The sequence below is a fragment of the Neophocaena asiaeorientalis genome, unplaced genomic scaffold (genome assembly GCF_003031525.2).
Source record: "Neophocaena asiaeorientalis asiaeorientalis breed wild unplaced genomic scaffold, Neophocaena_asiaeorientalis_V1.1 scaffold132, whole genome shotgun sequence".
NCBI lineage: Eukaryota > Metazoa > Chordata > Mammalia > Artiodactyla > Phocoenidae > Neophocaena > Neophocaena asiaeorientalis.
The window spans coordinates 4,809,488-4,823,813 of record NW_020173393.1 but is presented as its reverse complement, the minus strand read 5'-3'; the positions used below and the strand labels follow the sequence as shown (position 1 = coordinate 4,823,813).

Here is a 14,326-nt window from a genome sequence, read left to right as displayed (position 1 = left end):
GAAGGGGAGTGTGGAGAGTGACCTGTGCTCGCACACAGGCTTCTTGGTGGCGGCAGCAGCAGCCTTAGCATCCATGCACATCTCTGGGGTCCGCGCTTTTAGCCGCAGCTCGCGCCCGTCTCTGCAGCTCTTTTAAGCAGCGCTCTTAATCCCCTCTTCTTGCGCACCTGGAAACAAAGAAGCAAGAAAAAGTCTCTTACTTCTTCGGCAGGTCCAGACTTTTCCAGGACTCCCTCCCGGCTAGCCATGGTGCACTAACCCCTTCAGGCTGTGTTCACGCCGTCAGTCCTCTCCCTGCGCTCCGACCGAAGCCGAGCCTCAGCTCCCAGCCCCGCCCGCCCCGGCGGGTGAGCAGACAAGCCTCTCGGGCTGGTGAGTGCGGGTCGGCCCTGATCCTCTGTGCAGGAATCTCTCCGCTTTGCTCTGCGCACCCCTGTGGCTGCGCTCTCCTCCTCGGCTCCGAAGCTTCCCTCAGTCTCCACCCCCCAGTCTCTGCCCTTAAAGGGGCTTCCTAGTGTGTGGAAACCTTTCCTCCTTTACAGCTCCCTCCCACTGGTGCAGGTCCCGTCCCTATTCTTTTGTCTCTGTTAATTCTTTTTCCCTACCCAGGTACGTGGGGGGTTTCTTGCCTTTTGGGAGGTCTGAGGTCTTCTGCCATCATTCAGTAGGTGTTCTGTATGAGTTGTTCCACGTGTAGATGTATTTCTGATTTATCTGTGACGAGGAAGGTGATCTTCGCGTTTTACTCTTCCGCCATCTTCCCCCTCTCTCCCGACACCTTGTCCTTGAACGAAACCTCCTCACGTGGCTTACTGTAAAAAGTTAAATAGAAAAAAAAAAGGCATTGCTAGACTTGTTTGAATTTGGGATGTTACCTGGGGAAGGCTGGTGGTGGTATCTGCTGAGGCCACTCAGAATAAGCTTGATATGGTGTTTGGACGTGGGTCATACAAACTTGGGGCCTGTTTGCTTCAACGTGAGGAGCAGGGCCATCCCTCAGGCAGACTCACAGTAACTGAGGTTAGGATACTGAACTATGACCCTGGTGTTAAAAAACGTTACAGGAGTTTTCTGTCTGGGGCCAGATTTACAGGAGAATGTACTGGAAAAGTCTGCTCTCAGTCTAGGGAAGACAGTCCTTGATGTTTGAGGGCGCCAGGCTGAGATATGTCCATCGTACAGTAGGCTTGGTCTCGCTGGTGGGACTGGAAGTCTTTGCAAGTCTCCCTCTTCCAATCCACACCTGCTTCTTTTGCAACCTTAACATGTCTGATTAGACTATAACTTGGACCCTCAGGTCCCGGAGGCATCTTGTTCTGCTCACGTGTGTTTTCTCAGTTCTTCTGATCCAGTTCCTATTAATTTCCTAGATTCGATTCACACAAGGAGATCTTGAGGGACACTTTGTTCTATAATCCCCAAGTGCTGAACACAGTCACTGTAGGAGATGCTGTTGATGTCCCTCACATGTCCCATCAGCCAGCCCTGGAGGTCACCTGTAGACCGTTTCCATGTAGTCCAAAGGCTGCCAGCAAATTCTCTGCCATGATATTCCTGGCTAAGGGAATATGTCTAGCCCTCAAACAGGGCAGGATGGCAGTGCTGAGGAATTAGTGCTCTGCGAGCAGTGCTGGACCAACGAGAGTGTAAAGATGCCAGCTCCCTTGCACCTTGGGGAAGCAGCTCTGATGCGCACACCAGAGTCTCCTGGAGGGTCCCCAGTGGGACTGAGCCCCTGTTGCCCACAGAGGTAACCTACACCCTTTATCAGCTGCCTCCCTTTCTCACTCTTCTCCACTCCCTCCTGGCGCTTCCTGAGATCACCTCCCAAATAAACTACTTACACCTAAATCTTTGTCTCGGGCTCTGCTTTTAAGGGAACCCAGGCTACAGAGCCACCTTCAGTCTTTCCTCTGGAACAGTTTCCATTGTTCTCTTGCTTATCATATGACCCAGCCTCACCTTCCTCTTATCTGAGGCCCCTTTTAACGACCTTTCAAAAGCACTCAATCCCAGAGTTAAGAGCGCAAGCATTGAAGTCAGACAGATGTGAGGTGGAATCCTGGCTAGGTCACTTATTGATGATGTGACCCTGAGCAAATTACTCTCTGGACCTCGTGAATCTTTTAAACAATGCAGATAAGGATTACCACTTTCAGAGCTGTCAGGAAGAATCAATGGGATAATGTATGCAAAGAGCTTAGTGCAGCACTTGGCAATTAGTAGGTGCTCAATAATGTCTGACAGGCCTTCCTCTCCCTCTGAACAGAGGCTGGTTTCTTTCAGCCATTGGTGCCAGAAGATCTTGCTCGTCCTGACTAAAGGCTGATACTCAAGCCATGGCTGAGCCCTGTGTGGGATTGGAGCAGTCAGGAAGGGCACTGGTGATATGGCAGGCCCGCCAAGCACGTTCACTGACCATGCTTCTCTCTTCTTTTTTAAAAAGAATTAATTAATTTTTGGCTGCTTTGGGTCTTCGTTGCTGCACGCGGGCTTTCTCGAGTTGCGGCGAGCAGGGGCTACTCTTCGTTGCGGCGTGCGGACTTCTCATTGCGGTGGCCTCTCTTGCTGCGGAGCACGGGCTCTAGCCTCATGGGCTTCGGTAGTTGTGGTGCACGGGCTTAGTTGCTCCGCGGCATGTGGGATCTTCCCAGACCAGGGCGGCTTGATCTTCTGATTGGGGCCACTTACTCTTTCCCAAAGAAGCCCTACCTTTTCTTAGATCTGCACTTTTGCTTGCCCAGTTCCATTTAGCTGGAATGCTTTTTCCTTCTCCATCCTCATCTGTCGAAATCCCACTTAAACTCTCATAGTGTGTATAAATTAAGAAGCACACCAGATTCATGTAGAGAGCTTCTTCAAAGTACACATATCTAAGAATTGCCCCCAGAGACTGATTCAGTACATCTGCCATGGAGTGTGGGCCTGCGTATTTTGAGAAAACTTCTCAGTTTTGATGCTAAACACACCCCTAAGGAAGAACCACTGGTATCATCCATAAAGCCCAAGTGATGGAGTCAAACAGACTCAACTGCCTTGTGACATTGGGCAATCTACTGAGCTTCTCTGAGCCTCAATTCTCTCATCTGTAAAATGGGGACAATAATAATGCTTATCCCAAAGAGTCACTAGGAGGATGAAACGAGAGACTAGAGGTGGTGCTCAAGAAAAATTATATCTATATTCAAACATCCCTGATCCCCCACCCAGAAGCAGTCACTTCCTCCCATTTTCCCATCTTGCTGTCTGTACCTCTATTACAGCACTTAGCGCAGCGGTCCTTCTATTAAAGTCTTGCAGTATGTGAGTCACTCCCCACTCCCACGCAGAACACGAGCAGCTGAGGGCTGGGGACACAGGGGTTGTGTATTATCTTCCATGTGCTCCTACGGTACCTGGCACGGTGTCTTGCATGGAGCCCATGCTCAATAAATGTTTGTTGATTTGAATATAAAACCATAAGAAACCAATGTATATGGTTATGTTAGGTACCTGCATGATGTGTTTTTAAACAGGCTTTTGATTACTCTTAATGTACAGAAAACTGTTTCCTACTGACAGTGCATTTGGAAATTGCCAGGAGGGCAATAAATATGCACATAAAATCCAGCTTTGCTCAGACCTGGACAGAATCTCTTTGGTTCCTGGGACTTCTGTTTGCCAGGCACCCACAGGGGCTGGGGCTGTCCCTGGGCTGCCTCCTTTTTTAAAAAAAATTTTTATTTATTTTTAATTTATCCTTGGCTGTGTTGTGTCTTCGTTGCTGCACGCGGGCTTTCTCCAGTTGCGGCGAGCAGGGGCTACTCTTCTTTACGGTGCGTGGGCTTCTCATTGCAGTGGCTTCTCTTGTTGCGGAGCACGGGCTCTAGGTGTGCAGGCTTCAGTAGTTGTGGCGCGTGGGCTCAGCAGTTGTGGCATGTGGGCTCAGCAGTTGTGGCTCTTAGGCTCTAGAGCAGAGGCTCAGTAGTTGTGGCACATAGGCTTAGTTGCTCCGTGGCGTGTGAGATCTTCCCGGACCAGGGCTCAAACCCGTGTCCCCTGCATTGGCAGGCGGATTCTTAACCACTGTGCCACTGGGGAAGCCCGCCAATTGATTTTTGACAAGGGTAGGAGGTGCATCAATGGAGAAGAAAGTCATCTTTAACAAATGATGCTGAGACAGCTGATGTGCACATGCAAGAGAATGAGGTTGGACCACAAGCTCACACCATAGGAAAAAAATAACTCCAGATGGACCTAAATTTAAGAACTGTGGGGGGAGGAGAATGGAGAAGAAACCGTTTAATGAGTAAGGGCTCTGGGGTGATGGAGGTGTTCTGGGACTATAGGTAGAGGTGGTGGTTGCACAACACTGTGAGTGTTCTAGATGCCCCTGAACTGTCCACTTTCAAAGGGTTAATTTCATGTTATGTGAATTTCACCTCACTAAATTATTATAACAACAACCAAACAGAAAATGCAGTGTGTGATTTGTGATCAGGTGTAAGAGGGACCCTCATACGTTGGAGCTGATTTCAACCTTGAGCTCCTCACTTCCAGAACTTTGGTCACATGACCCAAGAAAGAACCAGGAAACCAGGCAGCACACCGGGGGTAACTGGCACCAGAAAACTAGGTCACACAATGGCCTTGACTTTAGCCTGCTGTTTTCTGCTATAAAGTTACTACACATTTACTTTTGGAAAAAAAAATAAAATAAAAAGAATGCTCATGTGTCCTGTGTTTTTGCCCATGCCCTGGCCATGGTGAATCTTTTAAAAGCGTTAAAAAGGAGGTGGGGGGCTTCCCTGGTGGCGCAGTGGTTGGGAGTCCACCTGCCAATGCAGGGGACACGGGTTCGTTTCCCGGTCCGAGAAGATCCCACATGCCGCGGAGAGGCTGGGCCCGTGAGCCATGGCCGCTGAGCCTGCGCGTCCGGAGCCTGTGCCCTGCAATGGGAGAGGCCACAACAGTGAGAGGCCCACTTAAAAAAAAAAAGAAGAAGGTGGGGTAGGAGGGAACCATTAAGCCACCTGGGCAGCAGTATTCTAGGCAAAGGAACCAGAGCATGTGCAAAGGCCCTGAGGCAGGGGTATGTTTGGTGTGTTGGAGGTACCAAAGAGAGGCCATGGTGGTTGCAGCAGAGTGAAAGAGAGGGAGGGATCATGGTGGCCTGATTGAGCAGGGCCTCATGGGCCACAGTGAAGACCAGCATTTTCTTAGTGAAGAGGAAAGCGAGCCAAGGGTTGGAGCTGTAGAGTGACTTGATGTGACTTCATAATCTCATTTCATTTTTAACAGGACCTCTGTGATGGAGAATAGAATGTAGATGATTATACAAGTGACTGATTAATTACAAGTGTGATAAGAGCTAGGAAGGAGAGTCCAGGTGCTTTGGGAATGCAAAACAGAAGACCCTGGGAGTTCGGAGATGACTCTAAGTAGATATGGTGCTGATAATACTCCCTGCCAGGGGATGCTTTGGGAGTCTTCCTCAAGTGGGGCATCTGAAGCATTCCGCTGGCTGTGAGTCTGAAGAGGGCTCACTGTGCTTATCCAGCCTCATGGGAGGAGGAGAGGGTGGGAGTCAGGCTGGCGAGCCTCAGGACACTGCAGGATCTGCCTACCTCACCGTCTTTCCTAAGATGTGTCAGGCACTCGAGGCCCCTGATGGCTCTAATTGAAATCCTCTCTGTCACTGAGATGTCAGGTGAGACAGCTCCTGTTCCTAAATGAAGCCCTGGCTGGAAGTTTGACAGCCCCCGCTGGGAGGCGATCCTGCTGCTTAATCCCCCAAGGACAGACAGAACTGGTCACACCCTCCATGGCATCTTGCATCTTCTGGCCTGGCCTGTGCATCCAGGAGACTCAGTGGTCACAGACCTTACAGATGAAACTTGTGTCTGATAACTATCCCCCAAGCACCTCTGTATCAGTCGGGGTCAGTGGGAAGCAGACACATACTCCAACTAGGTTAACTCAAAGTGGGATTAATAAAAGGGCTATTTACAGCTGTGTGGACAAGGTGTAGGGAAATCGTAAGGGGTAGACCATTACCTGGGGCTAGTAACAGTGCTCCTTTCCCCAGGTCCAAAGGGAAGGGGCAGGAGGAAGTACCAGATACTGGAGGTGGGTGGAGGGAGTCATGGAGAGACAGCCGGGGATCAGAAGCTGGGTCCCTTGGCTGAGAGACACAGCCAGACCTAGGCAAGTTTGCAGAGAGGCAGCTGGGGAGAATCAGTACCCTGAATGCACTCTCCTTCCTTCCTCTGATTCCCTGCCAGGACTCCATGCTGGTCAAGCCTGACCAGAGGGCAAGGGAGCCTGTTGATGTGGTCCATACAGGTAGAGGAAGGATGGTGAGTGGAGCTGGAAGAAAAATGAGAGATGGCCATGTTCCTCTGGGGTAGTCCTGCCCTGGGCACAGGGTCCAGAAATAGATCAGACACAGTCCTTGTCTCCAAGGACCTCTCAGTGACATGAGAGTGGGGCCAAAGTGACATCCAGTAGGGTTAGTGCTGGGATAGAGGGATGAACAAATTGCACAGGCTTTCTGGTTGTGTGGACCATTAAACTGGGGAGGGGTGCAGAGGGGAGCGGTAAAGGGAGGGATGCTTGACTGCTCTCCCAAGTACACCCACAGTGGCATGTTTACAACATTTTTTAAGATGATGGGAGGATGTGAGAGTTTTCAGACTACACGGATAACAGCAACAATGCAGCCTCACAAGCTTCTTGCGGAGATTAAATAAGATCCTGCATGGATATAAAGCAGAAACTAACACACCATTGTAAAGCAATTATACCCCAATAAAGATGTTAAAAAAAAAAAAAAAGATCCTGCATGGAAACTGCCTAGCACGGTACTTGGCATGTTGCAGGGGAACTGCAAACGGTAGCCCCATCACCATCTTTGACCTTTCGGCCTCCTCAGGGTGGTCCGGTCAGCTCAACCAAGTTAACAGCAAGGTAGGGGAGCCTCTGAAATCTCGGCCCAGTGACTCTGTGATTTGTGTGGCTACCATTTGTTTTCTAAATGAATTCTTTTTTTATTCTCCTTTATTTATTTTTAAAAATATTTTATTTATTTATTTGGTTGCATCGGGTCTTAGCTGTGGCACATGTGCTCCTTAGTTGTGGCAGGCGGGCTCCTTAGTTGTGGCATGCGAACTCTTAGTTGCGGCAGTGGGATCTACTTCCCTGACCAGGGATTGATCCTGGGCCCCCTGCATTGGGAGCGTGAGATCTTAACCACTGCACCACCAGGGAAGCCCCTGTGTGACTACCATTTGTTTATTTAGTGCTTGCTCTGTACCACACACTGTGCTAAACGCTTTACAAGTATTATCACAACTTTCATGGGGGGGGAATATGTGGATAATATTATTTATTCATTTTTCTTCCTCTTGTGCCTCTTGTGATGGTTTAAAACCATGCCTGCAAATTCTTTGACACTCTTCCCGTTGAGAGGTGGGGGTCTATGTCCCCTGCCCTTGAATCTGGGCTGTTCTTAGTAACTTATTTGTAACCAGTACAATGCAGTGGAATTGATGCCGCATAACTTTGGAGGATAAGTCAGAGAAAGCCATGCAGCTTCCACCTGGTCTCCTGGGACATGTAGCTGGGGGAAGCCAGGCATCACACGGGGAATCCAGCTACCCTGAGACGTCCATGCTGGGGAGGCCACGTGTGGGCACTTTGGTCCAGCCCAGATGACTACCAGCATTGTGTGCCAGCCATGTGAGGGAGCCATCCTGGATGTCCAGCCTGGCTGAGCCTTCAGATGACTGCAGCCTCAGCTGCCACCTGACTGCAACCCCTGGAGAGAGTCCAGCTAAGCCCTCCCCGAACTCCTGACCAGTAAAGTCACAAGTGAAATAAAATGGCTGGTGTGGGCTGCTAAGTTTTGAAATAAAGTTTTATACACTGCTGGTAACTGGAACACCTCCCCACTCTTTCCGTTCCCCAGACTGACTTTATACCTGGCCATGTGATTGATTTTGGCTATTGGGATGTGAGTGGATCCCAACTAAAAGTTTGAAATGTGCTCAAGTGATTTGGCCAGCCCTCTTCCACTCCTGTGATGAATCACGGAAAGATCACGCCCCAGATACCTGCTTCCTTTCATCCTAAAATGAAAAAGACCTGAACTCAATCTACAGCCTGAAGCAGAGCTGTCCCAGATGACCTACGGTGCTGTGAGAGAAATAAATGCTTGTCGAGGTAAACCGCTGCGATTTGGGTGTTGTTTGTTAGCCCGGATCATCACAGTAATAGCTGACTAAGATAAGACTGGTGATAACGCTGTTATTCCCTTTCCCAGGTGGTAAAACAAAGCATAAACAGATTAAATGAACTGCTCAGGGCATAGCTAGAAAGGAAGAGTCTGCAATTGTAACTCTTTTAACCATTGTCTCTGGAAAGTCACATACACAAATATGTAACGAACGGACCCAAATGTGTATCCAGCCTCTCCGCTCAGTCCCTGCCTGGGCATCTGTGGTAACTTCAGTTCCTGGAGCAGCTGAGGACACTATAGGTGAATAAATAGCCACGGAAAACCTGTTTTCCAGCGTCTAAAGCCTCAACCATGAAACCTCAGCTGGATGGTCTGTTATCCTTCCCGGAGCACAGAAGAGGTGGCCAAGTGCTTGGAAATATCTAAAAGCTCTGCTGCAGCCTAAACACATAAGGAAAGCAGGCAGAAATCTCCTTCATTCTTCCTCCTCTGGTCTCAGAGGTAGGGCATTTTTAAAAGCGTTATGAATTTATACACATTTTGATGCATTCAGAGTTGGGGTAAAATCTGTTTGTGTCCGTGGCTGTGTTCGGGTGTGTGTGTGTGTTGCATCACAAAAGAACAATTGGGAGAAAGTGGCTAAAGAGGGGTTGTTAGCAGATACGGTGGCCACAGGGGTGGTGCCAGAGGCCTCTGCCCGGCTCGGCGCCTGGCTCGGCCCTCCCGTCTCGTGGCTGCGGTTCCACCATGACTCCCAAAGGCGGCTCCAAGCAGCAGTCCGAGGAGGACCTGCTCCTGCAGGATTTCAGCCACAACCTCTTGGCCAAGTCCTTGGTGCACTTCTTCGGGAACGCCTTCATCGTGTCTGCCATCCCCATCTGGCTATATTGGCGAATATGGCATATGGATCTTACGCAGTCTGCTGTTCTGTATAGCGTGATGACCCTAGTAAGCACTTATTTGGTAGCCTTTGTATACAAAAACGTGAAATTTGTTCTCAAGCACAAAGTAGCACAGAAGAGGGAGGATGCTGTTTCCAAAGAAGTGACTCGAAAACTTTCTGAAGCTGGTAATAGAGAGATGTCTCGGAAGGAAAAAGATGAAAGAATCTTGTGGAAGAAGAATTATGAAGCTACAGCATTTTCCATCTTCTATAATAGTAACACCCTATTTCTGGTCTTGGTCATTGTTGTTTCCTTCTTTATATTGAAGAACTTCAACAGCACAGTGAACTACATTTTGTCCATAAGTGCTTCCTCGGGCCTCATCACCCTCCTGTCTTCTGGCTCCAAGTAGACCACGTCAGCTTCCCCCCCGGCTGCCCTGGCTTTGTATCTATGGGTGGCCTGTGGTATATGGAAAAGTAGCAGGGTGGTCAGGGTGGAAGACACGCAAGCTGTTTTTATAAGTCAGGAGTTTGAGGGTTTGAAAAACCCAACAAAGTGTAATTCAGTATTTGTTTATTGGCTCTTTTTTTTTTTTGACAGATTATTGAAATTAAATGAATTGAAAGGGGGAAAAAAAAAAGAAAGTGGCTGAAGAGACTGGGCTTTGGAGTCAGTCAGTCCTGGATTTAAATATGACACCCTCCATTGTGTGACCTTGGACAAGATTTGCAGCCACTGAGTCTTAGTTCCTTTATCTTATAAGTAGGAGGCTGTAATATCTGAGTAAGGGATGGGATTGGCCTCCAATCCAATAATGTCTGTAAAGCACTTACCATCTTGTAGGGGCTCAATGAACACATACACCCTTTTCCCCTCTTGTCATCTCTTACGAATAGTGGCTTACAAATTGTGGATTGTGGGACTTTATGAGGACTTTCTGTGAACTCTGCTGGCATCAGGGGAGCCGCCCCCACTAGGGATGAAGCAGGAGAGAGCTCCTTTGCTGACTGGGACCTGGGTCCTGCAGCTCTGACTCTGACTCTGTAAGTCTACACGTCCTCTGACTAAGCCCCAAAAGTCATTGAGGTACAGAGAAGAAAGGGCTTAAACTAGGAGACATTTGAGCCTGGGTTGAAACCCTGTCTTTATGATTTATTAGCTGTGTAACCTGGATAATTAATTAAACTGTCTATGCCTTGTTTATTTTCCTCTATGTGAAATGAGCGTCATTATCTGTATCCTGCTTCTCAACATATTATCTGTGCTCAGCATGGTGCCAGCCACCTAGTAAATGTCATGAGGCTCAAACAGAGTAACACATGAGTAATTGCCCAGCACATAGTAGGTACTCACTTAACACTGGCTTCCCTGCTGGTACTGTTGGTATAATGGCAGGACTTTTTTTTTTTTTTTTTTGGCCACGCCACGCGGCATGCTGGATCTTAGTTCCCTGACCAGGGATCGAACCCGGGCCCCCTGCAATGGAAGCATGGAGTACTAACCACTGGATCGCCAGGAAATTCCCAAGGCAGGACCTTTCAAGGCAGGGAGCTCAAGAAATTTTAACTGAATCTGAGTCATTGCTGTAGTAGCGCTTTTAGAGCACTTTGGTTACATTTTGAGGAAGCTTGGGGTCTAGAGTCTGTAAGTGGGCATTTGCAGAGTCTGGCTCTGTCTGCCTTAAGAGACATGCCTGTCTCCTCTCTTTCGCACCTCCTATCCCCATGCCTCCTTCAGCCTGAGGGTATTTACCTGTGTTGTTCCTGTTGCTGTGAGGGCAGAAGTCATCATCATCCTTGTCAACGCCATTAACGTCATTACCACCATCATCATCCTCATAATGGCCATCAACAATATCACGATTATCACCATAGTCACCACCACCGTCACCACGACCATCATCCTAACAGCATCATTTTAGTCATCACCACTACAACCACAGTAACCATTACTGGTGCTCCCACTGTTTATGAAGTCCTTACTCTGTACTGTACTGTCTACTGTAAATGCTTTGTCTTATTGAATCTTTCTAACAAATCTCTAAGGTAATTGCTATCTCCATTTTGCAGTCAAGGCAACCAAGACATGCAAGGGTGAAATAATTTGCCCCCAGTTAACCATCGGTGGGGATATGATTCAAATCCAGATACTATTACTCCTAGGCTAACTTTCTTAGCTTGTAAGTAGAACTACTCCTTCTCTCCATCTTTTACCGAGTTAACCCACCCTTCAAATCTTGGCTCATATGTCCTATCCTCGGAAGTCTTCCTTGACTGCCTTCACCACCATTGTGAGCACACAGCGCTCCTTCGAAATATTCTTCACACTGTTTATCATGATTTGTAATTTTGCCTCTATTTGTGTAGTTATTGGATTAATGGCTGTCTCCTCCAAGCTCCAGGAGGGCAGGGACAGTGGGCACTGTGTCTTCTTTTTGTGCTGTCTTATGCCCCGCATCCAGAGAGGTGCGGCTCAGACTCAGAAGTCGACCGTATTGTTGGGTGAATGAACCCTGCCTCTATCATTAGCCTCTCTGCGGTCCTGCTCCCTGGTTCTCTGGTCTTTCTAAGTCAGCTTCCTTTCTAACTCGTCTTCTGCTGGGCAATCTGGGCTCTAGCTGAAGCAAGTGACATCCTCCTCCTTGGATGGATTATCACCATTATCTAGGTAGACTCCAAAACTTCTCCAAAATTGGCTCAGAAACAGGGGGTCATTGAGAGTGGACAAGTTGGGGGTGAGGAGAATCAGGAAGCAGGGAGACCAGGCTGTTGTCATAAGAAAGACCTACCAAAGAGGCCATGGGTGGATGACCCTCAGTGCCAGTGGTGGCATTGGGGACCAGAGTCAGCAACAAAGCTAAAAACTGTCCTAAGGCAGAAATGGCTAGTCCTAGTGTCTGGATGGGTGTGGGATACCACCAGTTGCTCTAAGATGTCAACTTTGGAGGAAGAATACAGCATGGTGATATCTACAGCCTTGATGGGCATCCCAGTCTTATCTCCCTGTGGACGATGGGCTCTCTTCTGTGTCTTGCTTGTGCATATTTCTTTCCTCTGTGTGCAGTGCCCTTTCCTGCCTGTTTCTACCTGGAAAACTCCTACTCACCTTCCAAGGCTCAGATTAAAGGACATTTTTGCAGACGTTGTTGCTGGCTCAGGGCTGCCACCACATCTTGGTCAGATCTATTCTAAACCACGTGCCACACTGAGTTGTCAGCACGTGTTTATGTGCCCATTTGCACCATCACTATGAGTTCTTTGGGAGCAAGCTTGGTTACGTCCGTTTTCTTCCCCTGCATCTCGGATGTGTCCTCCCCTCCCCTCTCTTCCTTTTCCTCCCCCAATATCTATCCAACTCCTACAATGCTGTAATGTGACATGTTCTCTATTAATTATCAGAACAACAACAAAGGGAGACAGAGGGGTCAGGGGAGCAGGGGAGGGGGGCTCTGACTTGGCTAATGACAGCTTTAGCCGAGGTCAGGTCTTGCAGAAAGAGGAGCATGACGTCTTTAAGAGAGCCAACACCCCTTCCTTTCCACCTGGATCTCTTGACACCGACTATTTGGTTTCCTGACACACTTCGGTTCACCACGCCTGACTTTGAATTCAGATGTCACATCACTTGTATGGAGTGAGCAGACCAGAAAGTGGGTGTAACGATAAAAGTGCCCCTGCCTGTGGGTTTCTTTTTCTTAACTGTGTTATTTATAGTGGAAACGAGAGGAGCAGTGGGCGGTGTGCAGCTGGCCTCCCACTCAGCCCTCTGCTGCAAACGCTTCCCGAGTGGGGGAATCTGGGTGCTGTACCCGCTCATCTGATGATATGATCACTTTAGTGCTGCAGCTCCGTTAGACTCTTGGCATTGAGCTTGGTGTTAGAAGTCGGGGTACCGCACGTAGTCTGGAAAAGGCCGCCAAATACCCCTGGGTTCTTTGACCATCTCGCCTCTTCAGACTCAGTGCTGGGACTGTAGGGACCTCACCACTGACCACCCAGCAATTTTCTCTTCTTCTGGTTCTTATCTCTTCTTGGTTAAGTCACTTAACCTCTCTTTGCCTCATTTTTTCTCACTGTCAAATGAGGATTGTGATAATACCTAACTCACAGCATTGTGGTGAGTATGACATGATGTAACATATGGAAATTACTTAGAGCAGTGCCTATCACATAATAAGTGCTACATAAGGGTTAGCAACGCTGACTACCATTCCACTATTATTATTGCTGCTGTCATTTAAACTTTTTTGCATTGATTGGGTCCTGATCTTGTTCTTCCAATCAAGAAGATCTTGGCCAGCCTGGTACCTTTTCTTTGTTCAGGTTTTACCCCAGTGTCACCTTCTTGGAGAGGCCTTCCCTGACTCCCAAATCTAAAGTAGTAACCCCACCCTGCCACTCTCAAAACTCTTCATCTCATCATGACGTGCCATCTTTACAGCACCTGTCCTACTTCACGTTCTTTGCAGGGCTTGTGGGATCTTAGTTCCCTGACCAGGGATTGAACCTGCGCCCCCTGCATTGGAAGCACGGAGTCTTAACCACTGGACCGCCAGGGAAGTTCTATCACATTCTTATTCATGTACTTACTTATTGCGTCTCCCCATCCTGGAATGTAAGCACGCTTGCCTTCTTTACTACAGCCTCCCAGGTGCTCAGCACAGGACCCTGAACCTGGAGGATCTCAATAATTATTATTACTTGACTGTCTTCATCAGACACCTTCTGCCTTGTCCTGAACTTCTGTAAGCTTGGTTCCAACAGTTGAGCCTCCCAGGAGGGAGAAATTGAGACTGGGTGACATTGTTTTTTGATATTCACTGCACTCCTTCCCTTCCACCCCTTGGTGGAGCCTTTGTTGCAACTTTTCAGTGAGTGTGTCCTATTGTTGTTTTACTCTCCGGACCAGACTGGAAATACATCATACTGAAGTGTGAATGATTGATACAAAGTACCACCCTTCTCTCAAGAGCTCAAACTTGACTTCATTCCATGCTCGCCCTCCTTACAAGGAAAGACGTGAGGATGGTGCAGGGCTAAGAGGTGATGGTGCTGACTCCACTTCCTCTAATTAGCTGTGATCCTGGACATGACACTTGACCTCTCTGAGCCCCGGTATCCTTATTTTTAAAATGTGCTGTTTCCCATGTGAGATGGTTGTGTGTCTGAAAATGCTTGTCTTTTAGAAAATGCTCCCTGAGTAAGCTGTTATTGTTGTTTAT

The 14,326-nt window shown here is 48.3% G+C and overlaps 1 pseudogene; it reads left to right on the top strand.

Moving 5' to 3' along the window:
* The first annotated feature begins 8,965 nt into the window (after nucleotides 1–8,965).
* Nucleotides 8,966–9,514, top strand: LOC112400888 (translocon-associated protein subunit gamma pseudogene; annotated as a pseudogene).
* The last annotated feature ends 4,812 nt before the right edge of the window (nucleotides 9,515–14,326 follow it).